This window comes from Jaculus jaculus, chromosome 2 (assembly GCF_020740685.1).
Source record: "Jaculus jaculus isolate mJacJac1 chromosome 2, mJacJac1.mat.Y.cur, whole genome shotgun sequence".
In the NCBI taxonomy this organism is placed as follows: domain Eukaryota; kingdom Metazoa; phylum Chordata; class Mammalia; order Rodentia; family Dipodidae; genus Jaculus; species Jaculus jaculus.
Window position 1 is genome coordinate 108,609,687 of NC_059103.1, and position 10,443 is coordinate 108,620,129.

At 36.2% G+C, this 10,443-nt stretch overlaps 1 pseudogene; it reads left to right on the forward strand.

Annotated features, from left to right (window-relative positions):
- The first annotated feature begins 1,264 nt into the window (after window positions 1-1,264).
- Window positions 1,265-1,639, forward strand: LOC101614216 (annotated as a pseudogene).
- Window positions 1,640-10,443: the final 8,804 nt, after the last annotated feature.

Below are 10,443 nucleotides of genomic sequence, written 5' to 3' on the forward strand. Positions count from 1 at the left end.
AGTAAGAGAAAATGACATAATGAAATTTGTAGGAAAATGGACTGGCTTGGAACAGATCTAAGCAAACTCACATAAGCACAGAAAGACAAATGCCACATCTTCTACCTCATTGATAGCTACTAACTAGAACACCTTGAATGAAGCCAAAACCTGAAAGACAATTCCAGGGACAGGTAAGATGGATGGAAGGTTTGGGGGAGAGGGGAATGGGAGGGCAATTGGGAGATATATATATATATATATATATATATATATATATATATATATATATATATATATATGACCAACAATGTTGTGAGCAAGCAAGAAACCCTGCTATGTTAAAGTTACCAGCCTGACAAGATGTACACACTTTTAAAATAGTGGCACACAGCCTAAAGTAGATAACCAGTGACTTTTTGAGTGGTCCATTCCATGGAAAGGAAACCATAGCTGGAACTGGAAACCAAGTAATTATCCCATGAAGACCAAAATCATGGACTCCAGCTAGAAGATCTGACTAGTCTTTGGCCAAGATTGAGGCTACACCCCATCAAAAGCTGTCTAAATTAACAATGTTTATCCCCTTTAACCTATCCTGAACTCAATCTCCATTGTAGCATCTAGTTTTTTTCTTTTTCAGTAAGTAGTGAGATCCGAGGAGAACCAAAATATATCAACAAGACAAGAATAGATACCTGACTCCCTGTCAGCAAATGAACCACCCCAAGCACAAGAGCTAGGATCCAGGTGAGACCACAGAGGCATTGGAGAGATGAGCAAAAGTGCTGCTTCCACTACAAGACTGATAACCTGCACCGGGATGGTGGAGATAGACACCAAGCATACTCAAATGTACAAAACAGCAGTCTAGAAGCTGCTGATAACTAAAATAGACTTAAGCACACACACAAAGGCTTAGGTAGGTGTGCTAAAGAGGAGGCATTGAGAATATAAGGGCCACAGAGTGGGAAGGAGTATCCAGAGGTACTGTCCCCAACAATGAATGGCTGCTGCTCTCACAACTCATAGCCCACAACTCCATGATGAACACCAGCAATTCCACTAAGAAGGACCCTCAGCTGGGTGGGTAAGGGAGGAGGGGAATGGTGGTACCAACACATGATATGTCCATACAAATTTTGTACACAAGCATAAATAAATAAATTAAATTAAATTAAATTAAATTAAATTAAATTAAATTAAAATGAAATTTACAAAAATAAATGAAAGAACATGTTTGTAAGAAAGGGAAGTCGAGCTCTTGCTGGTCCCGGCTGCCAAGATGACAAAGAAGCGAAGGAACAATGGTCAAGCCAAGAAAGGCCACTGGCACGTGCAGCCTATCAGCTGTACGAACTGTGCCCGGTGCGTGCCCAAGAACAAGGCCATCCAGAAGTTCGTCATTCGGAACACAGTGGAGGCCGCCGCCATCAGGGACATTTCCGAAGCAAGTGTCTTCGACGCTTATGTTCTTTCCAAGCTCTATGTGAAGCTGCACTACTGTGTGTGAGTTCTGCAATTCACAGCAAGGTGGTCAGGAATCGATCTCGAGAAGCCCGGAAAGACAGAACTCCTCCGCCCAGATTTAGAACTGCTGGTGCTGCTCCACAACCGCCACCAAAACCCATGTAAAGAGTGGGATTCTTAAAGACTGAAGAAAAACTGTGTCCTCAAAAAATAAAATGAAGTTGAAATTATGCTTAAAAAAAAGAAAGACGTTGAGAAAAGGGGAGAGAGGGAGATTAATCATATGAACTGTGACAGACAGTAATCAGAATCACTATACTTGAATAAAGATGTATATATTTTTTCAAAATGTCTATCACAAGTTTATTAAAAATTAGTAATAAGTTAATGGGCTGGAAATTAAATAGAAAATGTTTTCTCTTTTATTAGTGAGCCTATCAATTTCTGTTTAAAACTTTGCTGAATCTCACTGAAAATTTATTGTGTTGATGAATTATATAACATACGTATTTCATTTTAAAAACTACTCACATTGCAAAATTTTAAATGTGCTCTTTTAATTTGTTATAATAAGAGAATCCCAGAAAGACTTACAAAAGCAAAATTTCATAAATGCTTCCACTTCCACAGAGCAATCTATAGTGACAAATCTATTTCTACTGACATATAATATGCCAAGCAGCACCTGCAAAGAAAACACACAGGGAGCATAAAGCATCTGGAAATAGGAAAATTACTTCCACTTATGGGCAGTTGAAATGCACAAGGGAAGACACAGAGCATGATGGCATCTCTGTACTTATCTTGACAAACTTGTGACAGTGCCATTCCTTTCCTTGGCAGACAAACATAATCTTTGAAATGTGTTTGGAGACTCTCTGCACTTGAGCTTGCTGCTTTCAAGTTGCCTTTGATAAAAAATTATGTCCAAATGAATGGAAAGTAACATCCATTGTTCCTTGTATATAATAGCTGTCCTAGCTATTTTTTCTTTCATTACTGGATTCAGATTCATATTTATATGAATATTAACAGAATCTTCAAGCAGCATTTGCTCATTCTGTCTTAATTATGTTCCTTCTTTTCATTTATTTCTACTGAAAAATCATTATTATTCTATTATTAAAAGCAAAATTGTCAATGTCCCTATAATAGCAAGTCCAATTCACTTTTACAACAATCAAAACTATCCTCAGCACAACCCTATTATATTCACAAGCCCAAATATCACTGTCAAGTAGCTCAAGACTTCTGTGAGCCTATAATTCTGTCATGTATTTTCACTTGCACTGGCAAATAGTGGACTGCAATGTTGCTAGCTGTTGTTTGCAGCATAAAAAGCATTCTGAATGCCCAGCTAATGTAATCTATATATTATCATTCTTGCCATTTCTAAACAGCCCGAGTACCAAACTTACTCTAATTTTTTTATTCAGCTGAAAGAACACTATAAAACATAGTCCCAAGAACATGATTCATGTATGAGACTGGTATTAATTTAGAATGACAAGGTAATTGTATTTCCTGTCTCAATATTAATATTTTCTGGTTTGTGTTCATAGCTAACCAGGAAAAATTACAATATACTACCACCATAGATGTAGAAACCCGCTGTGTCTAAAAATGTTTTAGTGATAAAATCCACACCAATATTCTATAATACATACATATACATATGCATACATACCTTTCAGGTGACAAATAAATTCAGAGGTCATAAGTTTGCACATATAAAAAATAATTATCAATAGGAGCCATGACCATCCTCTTAAAGAAATCCAAAGCTTTCACTTTTTTCATTACAACTGAGTTAATAACAAGTCCAAATTTAAGCTCTGAGGGGAAATAGGAATTTAAACAAACTGGCTGTCTATACTTAATAAAAGGGATTTAGGTCTGTATTAAGTGTATTATGATCAAAATTTGAGAAGTTAATGAGTCACACTTGATGTATAAAATTTACTCTGCAATTGGCCAAGAGATCCAACAATATTTGTGTTTATCATAGCACAACTAGTTTAGTTATAGAATATTTCAAATAATTTTGTCTCAAAGTACAAATGTGAGCAACAATATATACATTTACTCCTTCATGTTCATATTTTCCACATTCAAGAAAGAATTATCCAGCAGGTCATGGACCTGATATCAACATGGGTGCATGGCTATTAAGGTCACAGCCCTGAGTGCAGATGTTTTCTCAGCCTTATTGGTACTGCTCAAGACCAGTCTCATATCCCATGGTTGTAGAAGAAAAACACCCACTGAAGATTTTTCCAGAGCATTCTTTTTTTGTCTGGTTCTTTACATTCTTATTTTATATTTTCTTCTCTTCTCCTTTATTGTTTTCTCTAATTTTGTTTTGCTTGTTTTATGGGGCTTGAAGATTGTTTCTGATTTTTGCTTTTTCAAAGTATTCTCTTGTTGTAACCCAGGATGACCACTATGTAGTCTCAGGGTTGCTTTGAACTTGGTGATCCTCCTACCACTGCCTCCCGAGAGCTAGGATTAAAACCCTGCCCTACCACGTCTAGCATGTTATCTTATTTTTGCATGCATATGTATGTAGTGTGCTCTCTCTGTATGTAGATAGGTGGTGTGTGTACCTGATGTATGTATCATGTTTACATGTATGCAGATTAATGTACTCTGCTCACTCATGTGTATAAAAGGAGGCATATGGTGTCCTCCTCTTGATCTTACATGTTACTTGCTTTATATAGGTTCTCTCATTAAAATTTGAGCTCTCCATCTTTCAGCTAGAGTGGCAGATCAATGAGACACAACAATCCTGCTATCTCCCAGTGCTAGGCTCACACATGTGCGTGTAGCCACACATGGCTGTTTGGAACTGAATTTAAGACTTCATGACTGCACGGCAACCATTCTTACATGCTGAGCCATCTCTCAACCTCCAAAAGTTTATTTCTGAAATAAAACTTTAATTAATCTCATCTCTTACATAATTAGTATCATGGAACTTGGAGATTCCCTGAATTATATCAAACCTGTGCCTTTTCTCTATTTGGAAACTAGTCTAGCAGTTTGTTAGAATAAGAACCATGTGAAGTCATTAACAATGAGTGGTTGTAACTGCATGGCTTATAACCCCTAATCATCTTCAAACTTGTTTTTCTAAAAGTACTTTTTATTCCATGTTTCTTCATGAAAATTAAAATTATTAGTTCTGTAAATATAATTACTCAGAAGAGATACTTTAAATATCCCTTTCTCTTTATATCATGATTGTGGTGCTCTCCCATGAAAGTCAGGTCAAATGCATGTCATGTATTCAATAGAGCCTATGAAAAAAGGTATTTTTAGAAATGTTGGATCTTATTAGATATACTGTTTTTTTTCCAACTCCAGCCATGATGATATCCATGAAAAAATATTACTACAGAATAAAGACACTTTAGACATCAACTTACCTCTTCCTTCCATGCCAGCTGTCAGCAAAGATCTGTACTATGGTTTTCATATGTGCAGGTCACATTTCTTCCCTTAGTCCTATAGTGGCTTAATGAGCAGTCAGAATCATAATTGCCCTGCTGCTTTCAGCATCATGTACTACCAAGGATTTAAATACTTTTGTCTGTTCCCAATGGTACTAATAAGAGTGATTATTTTATTTAGAGATTGTGCTGGCCACCAATCTAACTGTAGCTTCAAAGGAGGAATATTCTCTGAAATTTTACACCAAAGGAAAATATGAGGAACAAATTGCAGAAAGGCTTTGCTTGTCTACTATTTTCTTAGAGCAATCATCTGTTCTACAAAAAATCTTTACGGTTCTTTCATGACAGAATACCTTCATGAGAGCCCATTAATCTGTCATTGTATGTATGTTCTGTAACCTGCTTTCCAAATCATTTCTGAATCATGAAGACTACAACTTTTCAAGTTATTCTGACAGGTTTACAGAAGAAATCACATGTGTTTTGTGCACATGCACACACAGGGGTACCCAGGGTGCAATTTATGGAAGCAGAGAGTTCTGGTGGTTTTTAGCTTTGAAAGAATGGTCGTTTTACTTATCAATTCATGGTCCTTTATCTTTCACCAGTTTCTGGAGTTCTGGGATGCACATTGCATGGGGTTTTTGTCATTTGTACCAAGAAAGAAATAAGAAATGATATAAACCGATTTCCCTTGACAGCTGAGACACAGATGGAGATAGTATTTGGACCATTTTGTCTGCTTTAGGGTCATTCCTAAATCCATTAGCTATCATAACAATGAAACCTGAGTTATTTATTCCCCCACAATGCTTTGATGTAGCAAAAACAATGTTCCATCAGGGGCTCCAGTTTCCTCCTAAAAGGTTGTATTGTCCTTGAAAAGAATATTACATATGTCAAAAATCTGTGGCTAATAGAAATAAAAATTGTAAGATATAAGAGTAGTTATTTACACAAACATTAAAATTATTATCATGTAAAATTAGACTTTATACATCTTCTGCTATATTTACAAAGTCTATGAGCATTCTTAAAAACACATTACTCCCAGTTCTTTTTTTGTTAATTTAGTCATTTAAAGCATTATTTGACACTTTCTATTTGACTATTTATTCTGTTGGTCATGCGGTGAATAAAGATTTACTGATAGTGTAGCACATACCCGATCTGCTTATGAAAAAAAGAAAAAGAAGAGAAGGAGGAAATAGGTTTTAGCAATTACCTTTATGTTGCTGGTTTGAAAAGAACACAGCTCATTGGGGCAACTTATGGAAGAAACGTGATTTCTTCAGCCTACAGCTTAAAGTGGAAGATATATTATGATGAGGAAAGCATAACAAGCCACAGTAGCGATCTTGGGTCTCATGTCCACAATATCAGTAAACAATTAGTCTCTATAGTGGGCTTGGAGCTGGTCTCTATCACCCCAAAGCCTGCCCCTAGTGGCACACCTTCTCCAGCAAGGCTCTGTCTCCAAAAGGTCTCACAGGCTTCCCAAATTACCACCAGCTGTTGACCACGGAGTTAAAACACGGAGCCTATGGAGGGGCATCTTACTTTCATACCATCACAAAGGTCAAAAGGAATTTCAAAAAGGAAGGAAGGAAGGAAGGAGGGAGTGAAGGAAGGAAGGAAGGAAGGAAGGAACGAAGGAAGGAAGGAAGGAAGGAAGGAAGGAAGGAAGGAAGGAAGGAAGGAAGGAAGGAAGGAAGGAAGGAAGGAAGGAAGGAAGGAAGGAAGGAAGGAAGGAAGGAAAGGGAAGGGGAGGAAAGGAAGGAAGGAAAGAAAGAAGAAAGCAAGCAAGAAAGAAAGTAAAGCTCTGCCATTGATAACGTATAAGTCCCCATAGCAAAAAATAAAAAATAAATAAAAGAATAGACATGAAAAGTAAGCATCACAAGTCAGTAATAAAATAACCAGAATATGAGAAGTGCATTGGAACCAATTGAGCAGTGGAATGACAGAATGAGAACAAGGTGCCTAGTAGAGAAGAAGGCACACTAGAAGAGGGGCTGGTATTTCAGTTCAGTAGATGCCATCTTAAAAAGTGACATTTCAGCAAAGGCTCAGAGTGAGTGATGAAGGAACCACAGGTCTCGCTCTGAAGGGCACTGTGGGAAAAGGAATAGGCTTTGCCAAGGTGCCAAGATGCAGGAGAGTACAGCATTTTCATAGAGGAGCACAGAAGGCAAGAGGAGCTGGACAAAGTGAGTGAAGGAGAATATATCAGTGAGAACACAAAAATACTCTGGCCAAATGTAAAAGATATTTTGCATTTTCTTTGGGTTAAATTAGATCAATACAAGGAATTTGGCTATTACTCTGAAGGAAGTTTAGCACCTTCAAAAGTTATTGGAGCAGAACAATGTAATCCTTTTTTTTTTAAATTCCCAACCAACTGTAACAGCAGCAAGGATGCAAGCCAAGAAATTCTTTCTGAAGGTATGATATGAGCCAGGATGATAAAATAAGCATTCCGTAAAATAAATACTATGTCTTGAAGATATCACTGGTACCAAACACAGGTGTGAGAAATATTGATGATAATATACACTATTAAATGTAATAAACCACAAATACTTTTAAATTGTATATTCACGCTAAGGGAATAATCAGTTGTGACTAGGTAAATAAAGTATTTCATAAAACAAGAAACAAAATTCCTTCTCTGTAGAAAATAAGTTAATTAAGGGAACTGTATTTAACTTTTTATAAGTGATAAACCAATTTTCTTGAATGTTAAATCAAAATAAGATACTAAATCTGACTTAAGGTTTGGACATCAGAAATGCAAACAAAAGTTGCAAAATTCAGGAAAAATTGCTGATGTCACTGTGCATGTGCATACTCAGTATCTCCTTTGGTTTCAAGGCTTGTGAAATTATCAAAGACCACACGATGGCTTCCTAAATTGACAACATATCATTTAAATTTCCAGTTTCTAGGCATTAGCTATATTATAGACAGAATGATCTGTTTTCTCTGTGCATTTTTTACATATTTTCCACATTATTATCATTTTAGTTTCATCCCTACCTTCTATGAGGACTTTTTTTTTTTTTCTTGAATGGCACTAAGACCTGTGGCAGTGATTCAAATTGCAGATACTTATAGAAGATCATGTGGGTTGGAAGAGATGTCAGTGAGCCCACATTTCCACAGGAAGATCCATATTGTAAAGAATATGAACCTCATGAATTACCACTTGTTGTTAAGTCATCATTGAAAAGACTCCATAATTCATTGGTTTCATATTGAAAGGCTACTTGTCCAACCACAAGAGATGTTAATGTGTTGAACTGCAGAAGTCAAGAGCTGTTTTGTGCATTCCAAACTGCAAAACTGAAGTACTAAATTAAGTTCAATTATACTTTATTTTCAGTTAGTGATGCCTGTATTCAAAATGTCTATTTCAATGGAAGGAGATGAGTTTACATTACAAGTATATAATATCCATAATGTATATTTAGCACATACTGTAAAGTATCACACAAATAGTCATACATTATGACTCTCAATTCTAAGTGTCTGTTGAAACTGACATTATATTTAGGGAACTAACATTATATTTAGGGAACTGGTGGAAGTTTAGAAGTAAAACTCATAGCAACCATTGTCCTGGAACTACATACACAAAATTCTCACAATCACAAAGTGTTTCCCATTTGAGACTATATATTTTATTTATTTTAGAAATATACATTATTAGTTGTATATTTTTTTAAAAAAATTTTATTTGAGAGTGACAGACAGAGAGAGAAAGAGGCAGAGAGAGAGAGAGAGAATGGGCGCACCAGGGCTTCCAGCCACTGCGAATGAACTGTAGAAGCATGTGCTCCCTTGTGCATCTGGCTAACATGGGTCCTGGGGAATCGAGCCTTGAACTGGGGTCTTTAAGCTTCACAGGAAAGGGCTTAACTGCTAAGCCATTTCTCCAGCCCTAATTGTATGTTTTTATAGCTAGAAATTATATCTAAATGATTATACATATAACAGACATGTACATTATACATTTTAATCAATAAGTAAGCAAATCTAATACTCAGTTTTATATGAAAATATAAAATCATTATCTCAAGTCATTATATTTAGGATTTTGTTATAATATAGTAAGTAATGAGTTTCCTTACACTATTTTCATATATGACATATATTTATATTTGTGTATTTTTTTCTTCATATTCACTAGCCTTATTCACTTATCCTGTTCCTAGGCCCACTCATACCTTTCCTCTTCTCAAGTACTGTCTTTTTTACCTTTGTATTTCTTTTATTGTTTGTTGGTAGCCCAATAGTTTAATTAGTGTTGCTCTCAGGAGTATGGTTAAAGAATTATTCATAGAAGAATGGACAACTTACCAGTGGCTAAATCACTGAAGACAATGTTTCTCACTCTCCCAGCCACCATTAGCTGTCTGGAAATCCATAGGGAGAGACTTCCATCTTCTCTTCTATGAGGAAAAGTTGACAGTTCCTTTTCTGAGAGGTCAAGAGTGCAAAGGTCATGTCAGTGTTCCAAAACAGTCTACCTCTCCTGGCTCTCCGTCTGGTAATATTTTCATTTCCTCATCCACCATGTTTCCTGGCCCATGGAAGAAGTGACATAGATATCCCATTTAAGGCTGAGATTTGAACACTCACTTTTTCTCTTTGATCATTTTCTGCCATAACCATGTACCACTTAGAAAAGAAACATCTCCATCATCAAGTTATTCTTTAATGTTTAGATCAAATATACATTGTGGATGTTTTGGTATGTGTCACTCTATCTATCAACTATCTATAGATATATATATCAATAAATGGATAGGATGTATGCATGTGTGTACAGATACATATGTGCTAGAGTACACACGTCATACCACACATGTGAAATTTAGATAAGGACTTCAGATGTCAGTTCATACACCTGTCACCTTGCTTGGAGTAAGGTTTATCATTCTTTCTGTGGCTTTAAAAAAAACTGGGTAGCTAGTCTGTAAGCTTCAGGAAAAATATATCTCTGCTTTCCTTCTCATCCATAAGGAGACTAGAATTATAGATGGGTGTCACAACATCAGGCTTTTCACATAGGTTCTGGGGATCCAAACTAGAGTATTCACACTTACATGGCAAGTGTTTTATCCACTGAGACATCTCCCCAGCCAGATTTGTGACTTTTTTTTTTAATTGCACTAGGTAAACATTTTCTTTTAAACTTCTCTCAGGAAGTAATAATAAAATGAAGATCAGACATTAGAAATCTTCATGCAAGATATGGCACATTTATACAATGGAGTTCTACTCAGTGGTAAAGAAAAATGAAGTTATGAAATTTGAAGAAAAATGGATGGACCTGGAAAGGATTATACTAAGTGAGGTAAACCAGACCCAGAAAGCCAAGCGCCACATGTTCTCTCTCATATGTGGATCCTAGCTACAGATGATTGGGCTTCTGCGTGAGAATGAAAATACTTAGTAGCAGAGGCCAGTAAGTTAAAAAGGAGACATAAAGGGAAGAGAAAGGAGGGAAGGAGGATACTTAATAGGTTGA